Here is a 10541-nt window from a genome sequence, read left to right on the forward strand (position 1 = left end):
CTTGGGGGGGTCTGAGTGACTGGATTTCCCCCCAGAACTGGGAGATTGGGCGGCTAGGATTTGTGCTGCTGGCCGGGGCTTGGGTTTTGCAACCCAAGGTCGAATCCAGGGGGGTGAATTTTGCACCAGATCCTGCCAGACCATGATATAGGGCTGCTGATTCAGATGGGCTCCAGGTTCCTTCTGAAAAACAATCTCTTTAACAGCAAGAATGACAGATAGATTAAAGGTCTCTTCTGCAGGCCATCCTACATTAAAAGCAGGCCATTCTGAGGAGCAGAAGGTCCGCCATGGGCCTTTCTTGATCTCAACTGATAGGTCATGACCTCTTCCCTTAACTTCAGCCCAATGGTCTAATGTCAGACTAAGAGGGGTTATCAGAGTCTGTCCCATCGTCAGTTCGTACGTCGTTAGAAACACAAACAACAAAAATGCTACAGACACGAGGACCCACTTACCCCACCTTGTCCACTACAAACATGCAACAGAATCAGACGGGCGCAATCTTGACAATCTCTGATCCAACAATTGAACCCGATCAGCGTCCTTACCGTAGGAGACTACCAGGCATCCCTGGCTCTCCTCCACCCTTGGGGCGTCCCCCAGGGCTGCAACCTGTGGCCCTCCAGGCACGTCTACCAACCACTGTTTGGCCACTCTCATGAGTCGCCGAACGGCCGTGAAACCGACCAGACCAACTAACAAAACACAAGACAAAGACAGACAACCTCGGGGTACCCCTTCTTACCTCCAAGGTCAACTCTGTGGATGAGGGGGGCCGTCAGATCCTGGATGAGCCCCCAAATGTAAGATCCCCAAAAAGGAGACCCTAACTCTGTCCCACGGATTGACGGCAACCCCAATCAACCGCAGGAGGCGTCACTTGATGCAAACTGCAAGAGGCTTTTATTCCAACGCACTGGGACCCAATTCGTGACTCATGCAGGAGTGGAGGAGTTGAGATAAAACAGACAGCTTAAAAAAAATGTCCATTCTTTCACAACCAGTGAGAAAGACTTCATCAAGGTGACCTGCTTTTATGAATCTCCACCTGGATCTGAGCACAGCTCAAGAGAATCATACCACTGATTCTCTATTGCAAACCTCTATGCAAGTGATTTGACTGGCACCAACTTCAGTGTGCCTCCTTGCCTCCCAACAATTCTACTGTGTTTTAAAGTCAGCCTGTTTTCTTGTATATTTCCTCAAGGACCATTTCAGATTTTCTCCATTTTTCTCATTTAACTTCACTACTCATTTCTCCTTAATCTTCAGAGATAACCTTTCTTCTTACTTCACACCTCTTTATCCCCTCGAAAGCACAAGCCATCAACCAATGTGCCATTGAATTATAACTCAAACCCTTGTGGAGGTCGGAATCATCTTATGTAGGGATGGTGTGGAAGTTCTGGTCTCATGCCTGCCTTAAGCTGTCCACTAGGGACCTGTTCTAGATACCAATACTTTTCCCTAGTTCAGGTGTGTGTCATCGCCATCTGTACTGGAAATCACTGAGAGGACACCTGGGATATGGTACCCTTCAGGAAGACATGGGGCTGGGGAAGAATGTCTCTTCAGTTTACCCAGGACCACCAGTTAGACTGCAGATACATGTGGATCTCTTTTCTGATGGGTTGGCCCAATTTTAGAAGTGGAATTACAGTGTGGGAGACAGACTAGTACTCTGCCCCGAATGGGCTTCAGGGCCTCATGACTTTCCTCTTAACCTAAAGGCTTTCTTCTACTCTTGGGAGCTTACTCTGCTTCAGTCAGGTGCAGTACAGAAGTGGGGGTATGGGTTAGCCCTCAAACAGACAATCTTCAGTCATAGGGGATGTAGTGGGTAGCTACATACCCCAACCTCCTCCTCCTGAGGGTCACTTCTCAGGTGTGCTCTGTAAGGTTGCTCAGAAGATCTTCAGCAGGATTTAAGGCCTAGACATCCACAGCAGAGGCCCACTCATGAATAGCCCACTCAGTGAAACACACTTACTGCCTTTTCTCCCATCTCTTTCTTATTTCTCCATTTCCTCATTTGTTCTTCTGAGGATCACTTCACAGTTAAACTTTCTACACTCAAGTCCTTGCCACAGGGTCTTCCTTTTCTCCTTCTACTTCTTCTTCTCTTCCTTCTCCTCCTGCTTCTCTTTCTCCTCCTTCTTTTTCTTCTTCTACTAGAAACCCAAGCTAAGACAACATGAAACAGATTAGCTGATTAGGTTCATAAGAAAGGGTATAGTGTAACTGGGGTCACCAAAGTCCCTAAGTTGGGTCCCCTGCTTTCAGTTTTGTTCTTGTATGGGAAACTCTCATGAACCACTTCACAGCATCTTGGCCTCACCGCTCTTTAATTCCAACTGTTACTGTAGTGACCAGTGCCCTGCATGTTCCTTCAGTTTCCTCTAGGTACTACCTGACCTAGGTACTACCTACTTCCCACCTGCAGGACTCACTGCTCAATCACTACCCAGGGTTGGTCTGCTCTGCTCCCATCCAACTACTGTAGAACTAGGAGCTTTTTCAGCAGTTGGAAAATTTCACACAAAAATAAGTTCACTAATAATGACTTATTTATACACTTAAAGACCATAATATTTCATGTTTTATTTTTCATAACTACATTTTCTATATTTATGTAGTGTTTAGATTAACTTGTTTGTGAAACGTTAGTCCTCTTATCTGCCAATAACATATTTAGACTGATGATTTATGTTTTATGTTTAAACTTTCATGATTTTCAATTTTATCTGTTTAATTTTTTATTTGAAATCAATACTTATCTTTATATTTTATTTTGAGAATTAAAAAAGCTTTAAAAAGTAAAATACTTATATTTCAACTATTATTTGAATTAAATACTTATATTCTAGTATTATCTGTATCCTCTAGTATTGCAATGATTTTTTTTTTTTTAGAAACAGCTTTACTGAAATATAATTCAGGTATCATACAATTCACACATTTGAAATATATAATCCCATGGTTCTTAGTATATTCACAGAGTTGTGCAATCATCATAATTCTAGAATATTTTCATCACATAAATTCCATAACTACTATTACTTAATCCTCACTTCTACCTCCTTCTGCCACTTTGACTATATTGATTTTTTAAAGATGCTGTGTTAATTGACTTTCTGTTGCTCTTCCAAAATAACTGAGAAAAGGAAACTTATAGGGAGGAAATACTTATTTTGACTTATGGTTTGCCCTGTTGTTCTTGTGACAAGAAGTACGTCAAAGTAGAGATACATGGTACAGGAAACCAGTCCACCTCAAGGGATTGTTCTTATAAATATCTGTTTTTGTGGAGGTTATATCTTAAAAGTGTGGGGACAATGAATAATAAAATATATATGCTGCATGATCTCTTTTTTATATGTGAAATCTAAAAAACATGAATTTGTAGAAGTAGAGAGCATGGGGTGGTGGTTACCAAGGGCTCGGGGTGGGGTATGGGAGTTGGGGAAATGTTGGTCAAAGGATACTGTTACTGCAATGAAATACCTGAGACTGGGTAATTTTCTAGAGAAATGAGTTTTATTTAGCTCACAGTTCTGGTGGTTTTAGGGCCCACATCTTGTAATGACCTTCCTGCCAGCAGAATGCCAAGATGGCACAAGTTATCACATGGCAAAAGTCAAGGAACACTGTGTGTGTGTGTGTGTGCGTGTGTGTATCCTTTGGTCTCTCTTTCTCTCTTCTTATGTAGCCACCAGTATTCAGTTATGGGGGCTCCACCCCGATGACCTGAACTTATACTAATCACCTCCCAAAGTCCTGCCTCTAAACACCATAACAAACATACATACACACACACACACTTAAAAATGTGTACATGATAAATATGTACAATTTTTATTTGAGAAATGAATTTCAATTATTATATATATGTAATATGTATGAGATTATGACATGGTATTATATTACATTATATTAAAAGGTAGCATGTTCTGTAGAAAGAATTTAAAGATAAGGCATGATAAGGGGCACTGAGAGTGCTGGGGGTGGGTGGGTTCAAATATTAGATATGGTGTTCTCAGTAGGTCTGGATGAGAAGTTGAAACTTGAAAAAATTTGAAGGAGGTGATGGAGTTGGCCATGGGCACAGCAGGGGAAGGGCCTTTCTGGCAGAGGAAACAGTCTGTGCAAAGACCCCAGAGGAGAACAAACTGGCATTTTTCAAAGATAGAGTGAGTAAGTGAAAGAGTAGTTACCAGAAGGGGATGTCAGAGATTTGGGCGGGGGAAGTAGTGGAACAAGATCCTGTAGAAATTAGAGCACTTTTGGGTAAGGGCTTTCACTCTTCACTCTGACTACCTGGTTGGCCATTGGAAGGACTTGATCAGAGGAGGACTTAATCAGGCTAATTTCCCCCCCATCCCCCACCCTGTGCTGGGATTAAACCTAGGACCTCACGCTTACTAGACAAGCACTCTACCACTGAGCTACATCCCCAGCCCCTAGCTAATGTTTTGAAGGGTTACAAGTGGCTCCTGTTCTGAGAACAGATTCCAAGGAGCTAAGATATAAGATGTGAGACCTGCAGCCAGAAAGGACATGAAGTGGCACAAAACTCCTGCAGCAATCTAGAGAAGTCAATGGTGGCTCAGACCAGGGGGTTGCAGTTGAGATGGTGAGAAACAGTTGGCTGCTAAATATAGTTTGAAGATAGAGCCACAATGATTGACTGGTGGGTTGGTCGTTATGTATAACAGAAGCAGCAGGAAAAAAAAGGTCACAGAGCTGGATGTGGTTGCCCACACCTATAATTTCAGCCCCTCAGGAGGCTTTTCCCAGTTTTCTGTTCTTATGATATTATCCTCAGGTACTTGGGTAAGAGACTGATATGGAAGGACTTTGAAATAAGAAAATCTTCCCAGTCTTGAACTTAAGGTGATTTTTTAAAATTATTTGTTCTAATTAGTGATACATGACAGTAGAATGCACTTAGATACATCATATACAAATGGAGTACAATTTCTCATTCTTTTGGGTTTACATGATGTAGAATTCCACCAGCCATATAGTTATATATGTACGTAGGGTACTAATGTCTGATCCATTCTACTATCCTTTCTACCCTTATATCCCCTCCCTTCCTTTCACTCCCCCCTACCTAATCTAAAGTAACTCTATTCTTCCCTAGTCCCCCTCCTGCTCCCTGCTTATTGTGAATTAGCATGCACATATCAGAGAAAACATTTGACCTTTGGTTTTTTTGGGATTGGCTTATTTCACTTAGCATGATATTCTCCAGCTCCATCGACTTACTGGCAAATGCCATAATTTTGTTCTCCTTTAAGGCTGAGTATTATTCCATCACATATGTGTGTGTGTGTATGTGTGTGTGTGTGTGTGTGTGAGAGAGAGAGAGAGAGAGAGAGAGAGAGAGAGAGAGAGAGAGAGAGAGAAATATCACGCTTTTTACCCTTTCATCTGTTCAAGGGTACCTAGTTTGGTTCTATACTTTAGCTATTGTGAGTTCAGCTGCTGTAAACATTTAGTCAACATATAAACATTGAGTCAAGAGACTCACCTCCTAGGAACAGACATTCACAGACTGAAGGTGAAAGGCTGGGAAAAAACTTACCACGCACATGGACTGCATAAACAAGCAGGGGTTTCCATCCTAATATCAGACAAAGTGGACTTCAAACCAAAGTTATTCAAAAGGGATAAAGAAGGATATTTCATACTGCTTAAGGGAATCATATACCAACAAGACCTACAACTGTAAATATTTGTGCCCCCCAAAATCTACATACACCAAACAAACCTGTCTCAATTGCAAGAATCAAATTGACCACAACACAATAATATTGGGTGACTTTAACACACCTCTCTCACTACTGGATTCCAAACAAAAACCAAAGAAACTGCATAATTACATAATACAATCGATGGTTTAGATTTAACAGACATAGAGTATTTCATCCATCATTGAATGAATACACTTTCTTCTCTGCAGCACATGGATCCTTCTCTAAAATAGACCACAACTCTCAGCAAATACAAAAAAACAAAAAAACAAACAAACAAACAAAAAAACTAGAAATACTACCTTGCATTCAATCAGATTATAACTGAATGGAACTAGAAATCAACAATAAAATAAAAAATAGAAGCTACTCCAACACCTGGAAACTAAGTAGCATGCTATTGAATGATGAATGGATAAAAGAAGAAATCAAGGAGGAAATAAGAAAAATACTTAGAGGTAAATGAAAATACCAATACAACATCAAAATCTCTGGGAGGCTTTGAAGGCAGTGCTAAGAGGAAAGTTCATTGCATTGAACTCATGCATTAAAAGAATAAGAAGTCAACAAATAAATGAATAACATTACATCTCAAAGCCCTAGAAAAAGAACAAATCAACACCAAAAGCAGCAGAATACAGGAAATAATCAAAATCAAGCTGAAGTCTATGAAATCGAAACAAAAGAAACAATTGAAAAAATTGGCAAAACAGAAAATTGTTTTTTTGAAAAAAATAAATAAACACTAACCAAAGAGAAAGAGAGAGAAAAATCAATTACTAAAATTTGTGATGAAAAAGGAAATATGAGGGATACCATTGAAAGAAGATAGTTAGAAACTATTTTGAAAATTTATACTCAAATAAAATAGAAAAACTTGAATACCTTGACAAATTTCTAGAGACATATGATCTACCCAAACTGATGCAGGAGGACATACTCAATTTAACCAGATCAATTTCAAACAAAGAAATAGAAGATGCCATCAAAAGCCTACCAACAACAACAAAAAGCCTAGACCAGATGAACTCTCAGCTGAGTTCTACAAGACCTTCATAGAAGAATTAACACCAATACTCCTCAAATTATTCTGTGAAATACAAAAGGATGGAACCCCTCCAAACTTATTCTATGAGGCTAGTATCACCCTTATACCGAAGCCAGACAAAGACACACCAAAGAAAGAAAATTTCAGACCAATATCCCTGATGAATATATACAAAATTTCTCAATAAAATTCTGGCAAATCACATACAAAAACATATTAAAAAGATAGTGCACTATGATCAAGTGGGGTTCATCCCTGGAATGCAAGGTTGGTTTGACATATGGAAATCAATAAACGTAATACATCACGCCAATATACTTAAAGACAAGAATCATATGATTATCTCAATAGATGTAGAGAAAGCATTTACAAAATACCTCTCCACATTCAAAACACTAGGAAAACTAGGAATAATAGGAACATACCTCAAAATTGTAAAAGTTATCTATGCTAAACCCATGTCCAACATCATTCTAAATGGAGAAAAATTGAAAGCATTCCCTCTAAGAACTGGAACAAGACAGGGATGCCCTCTTCCACACTTTTATTCAACATCATCCTTGAAACTCTAGCCAGAGCAATCAGACAGATGAAAGAAAGGGTTATGAATAGGAAAAGAAAAACTCAAACTATCGCTATTTGCTGTCGACATGATTCTATACTTAAGAGATCCCAAAATTCCACCAGAAAACTTCTAGAACTCATAAATGAATTCAGCAAAGTAGCAGGATATAAAATTAATACCCATAAATCAAAGGCATTTCTATACACAAGTGACAAATCCGCTGCAAGAGAAATTAGGAAAACTACCCCATTCAAAATAACCTCAACAAAAATAAAATACTTGGGAATCAATCTAACAAAAGAGGTGAAAGACCTCTACAATGAAAACTACAGAATGCTAAAGAAAGATATTGAAGAAGACCTTAAAAGATGCAAGGATCTCCCAAGCTCTTGAATAGGCAGAAGTAATATTGTCAAAATGACCATACTACCAAAAGTGTTATACAAATTTAATGAAATTCCTTAAAAAATCCCAATGACATCCTTCATAGAACTAGAAAAAGCAATTATGAAATTCATTTTAAAAAATGAGAGACCCAGAAAAGCCAAGGCAATTCTTAGCAAGAACAGTGAAGCAGGAGGCATCACAATATCAGACTTTAAATTATACTACAGAGCAATAGTAACAAAAACGACATGGTATTGGCACCAAAATAGACATGTAGACCAATGGTACAAATAGAAACCACAGAGATAAACCCACATAAATATGGTTGTCTTATACTAGACAATATACATTAGAGACAAGATAGCCTATTCAACAAATGGTGCTGGGAAAACTGGAAATCCATATGTAATAAAACAAAATTAAACCTCTATCTGTCACACTACACTCAAAGTGGATCAAAGACTTAGGCACTAGAACAGAGACCCTGCACCTAATAGAAGAAAAAGCAGGCTCAAATCTTCATCATGTTGGCTTAGGAAGGCATCATGACTTTCTTAACAAGACACCTAAAGCACAAGAAGTAAAATTAAGAATCAATGAATGACATCATTACCTATGTACATGTATGATTACATGAATGGTATGAATCTACATTATGTACAACCATAGAAATGAAATTATGTTCTCCATCTGTGTACAATGAATCAAAATGCAGTCTATAAGAAATTAAAAGCTAAATTAAAAAAATCAATAAATGGGATGGACTCAAACTAAAAAGCTTCTTCACAGCAAAGGAAACTATCAATAATGTGAAGAGAGAGCCTACAGAATGGGAAAAAATCTTTACCACATGTACCTCAGATAGAGCACTAATCTCCAGGATATATAAAGATCTCAAAAAGCTTAACACCAAAACAACAAATAACCCAATCTATAAATGGGCTAAGGAACTGAACAGACACTGCACAGAAGAATAAATACAACTGGTCAACAAACATGAAAAAATGTTCATCATCTCTTGCAATTAGAGAAATGCAAATCAAAACTAAGATTTCATCTCTCTCCAGTCAGAATGGCAATTATCAAGAATACAAGCAATAATAAGTGTTAGAAAGGATGTGGGGAAAAAGGTACACTCATACATTGTGGGTAGCACTGCAAATTGGTGCAACCACTTTGGAAAGCAGTATGGAGATTCCTCAGAAAACTTGGAACTGAACCACAACTTGACCCAATTATCCCACTCTTCAGTTTATTCCCAAAGTACTTAAAATCAGCATACTACAGTGATGCAGCCACATTAATGTTTACAGCAGCTCAATTCACAATAGCTAAACTATATATAGGTGCCCTTCAACACATGAATGGATAAAGAAAATGTTGTACATATACACTATGAGATATTACTCAGCCTTAAGGAAGAATGAAATTATGGCATTTGCAGGTAAATGGATGCAACTAGAGAATATCATGCTAAGTGAAATAAACCAATCCCAAAGAACCAAAGGCCAAATGTTTTCTCTGATAAGTGGTTGCTGATTCATAGTGGTGGGTGGGTAGGGAAGATTGAAAGAACTTTGGATTATGCAGAGGGGAGTGAGGGGAGGGGTGATACACTGGGGATGAGAAGAATGGTAGAATGAAACAGACATTATTACCCTATATACATGTATGAAAAAAAAATACCTGATATCTACTATGACATCTACAACCATAAGAACCACACAAGGAGGAACAGTGGGGTCAGCATTTGCCAACGGAAAAACCAATAATTAGCCATGAGTTAAATCTGGCATCAAAGTAAATGACAGGTGTCAACTATGCCATCCACAGCAACATGAATGGTGGGGCAGGAGTTATATAAACCAGATAATTCTTAAAGATGGTAAACAATAACTAAGGGAAAATAACTTGTGATAGGAAAGCAAAAGAAAGCTTAGTATGTTCAAAATATAAACAGAGAGAATGCAGAAGAGATAATATATTAAGTGATGGCTGGAAAGAAAGAGAAGAAAAAAGAAATAAAAGTAAAATGAGACTGAGAGAAGAAGGAAGTTTGGCTATTAGTGTGAGAACAAGGGAGAAAAAGAGAAACAACAGAAACAAACAAAACCAAAAGAAACAAGTCAAAAGCCCTAACCCTTAAAAGACCAGGAAAAATAACGATTATAGAAGGAGAAAAAACCCAAATGTGTATGCCCATACCTCAGAAATGAATCAGCACAGCAAGAACACACACACAGATACACACACATGAAGAAAGAAAGAAAGAGAAAAAAAGAAAGAAAGAAAGAAAGAAAGAAAGAAAGAAAGAAAGAAAGAAAGAAAGAAAGAAAGAAAGAAAGAAAGAGAAAAAAGATTCTTATTGAAAAAAATGAAAGCATTGTCTGCACTGAGACGGACTGAACTGTTGATGAGGAAGGATGTTACAGCTGTGCCTGACTATCCTTCTTCCCATTTCTTCCTGAGGCTTTTTATGAGAGAGACATAGAGGAGCCAGCAAGTGCAAAAGCTAGAGATGTTAACCTCATCCTCTATGTGTCACCAAGCTGCCAGTTGGAGTGTCTTAAGCCTGAAGTTGGTTGAAATAGCTCTCAGCTTCCCTGCCCACCTGTATAAGGTAGGGTGGAATACTGAAGTTTCATCTGCATAGACCAGATCAGTGCACACCCAGGCTGGGGCTATTCAGAGTTCTATGAGAGAAGTTCTTGTCTCTAGGGCGAAGGTCTAATCAGGCCTTACTTAGGGTTTTGTTGGGTAGTATCTGCTTGAAGAGATT

The sequence above is a fragment of the Sciurus vulgaris genome, assembly GCF_902686455.1.
Source record: "Sciurus vulgaris genome assembly, chromosome: 12".
In the NCBI taxonomy this organism is placed as follows: domain Eukaryota; kingdom Metazoa; phylum Chordata; class Mammalia; order Rodentia; family Sciuridae; genus Sciurus; species Sciurus vulgaris.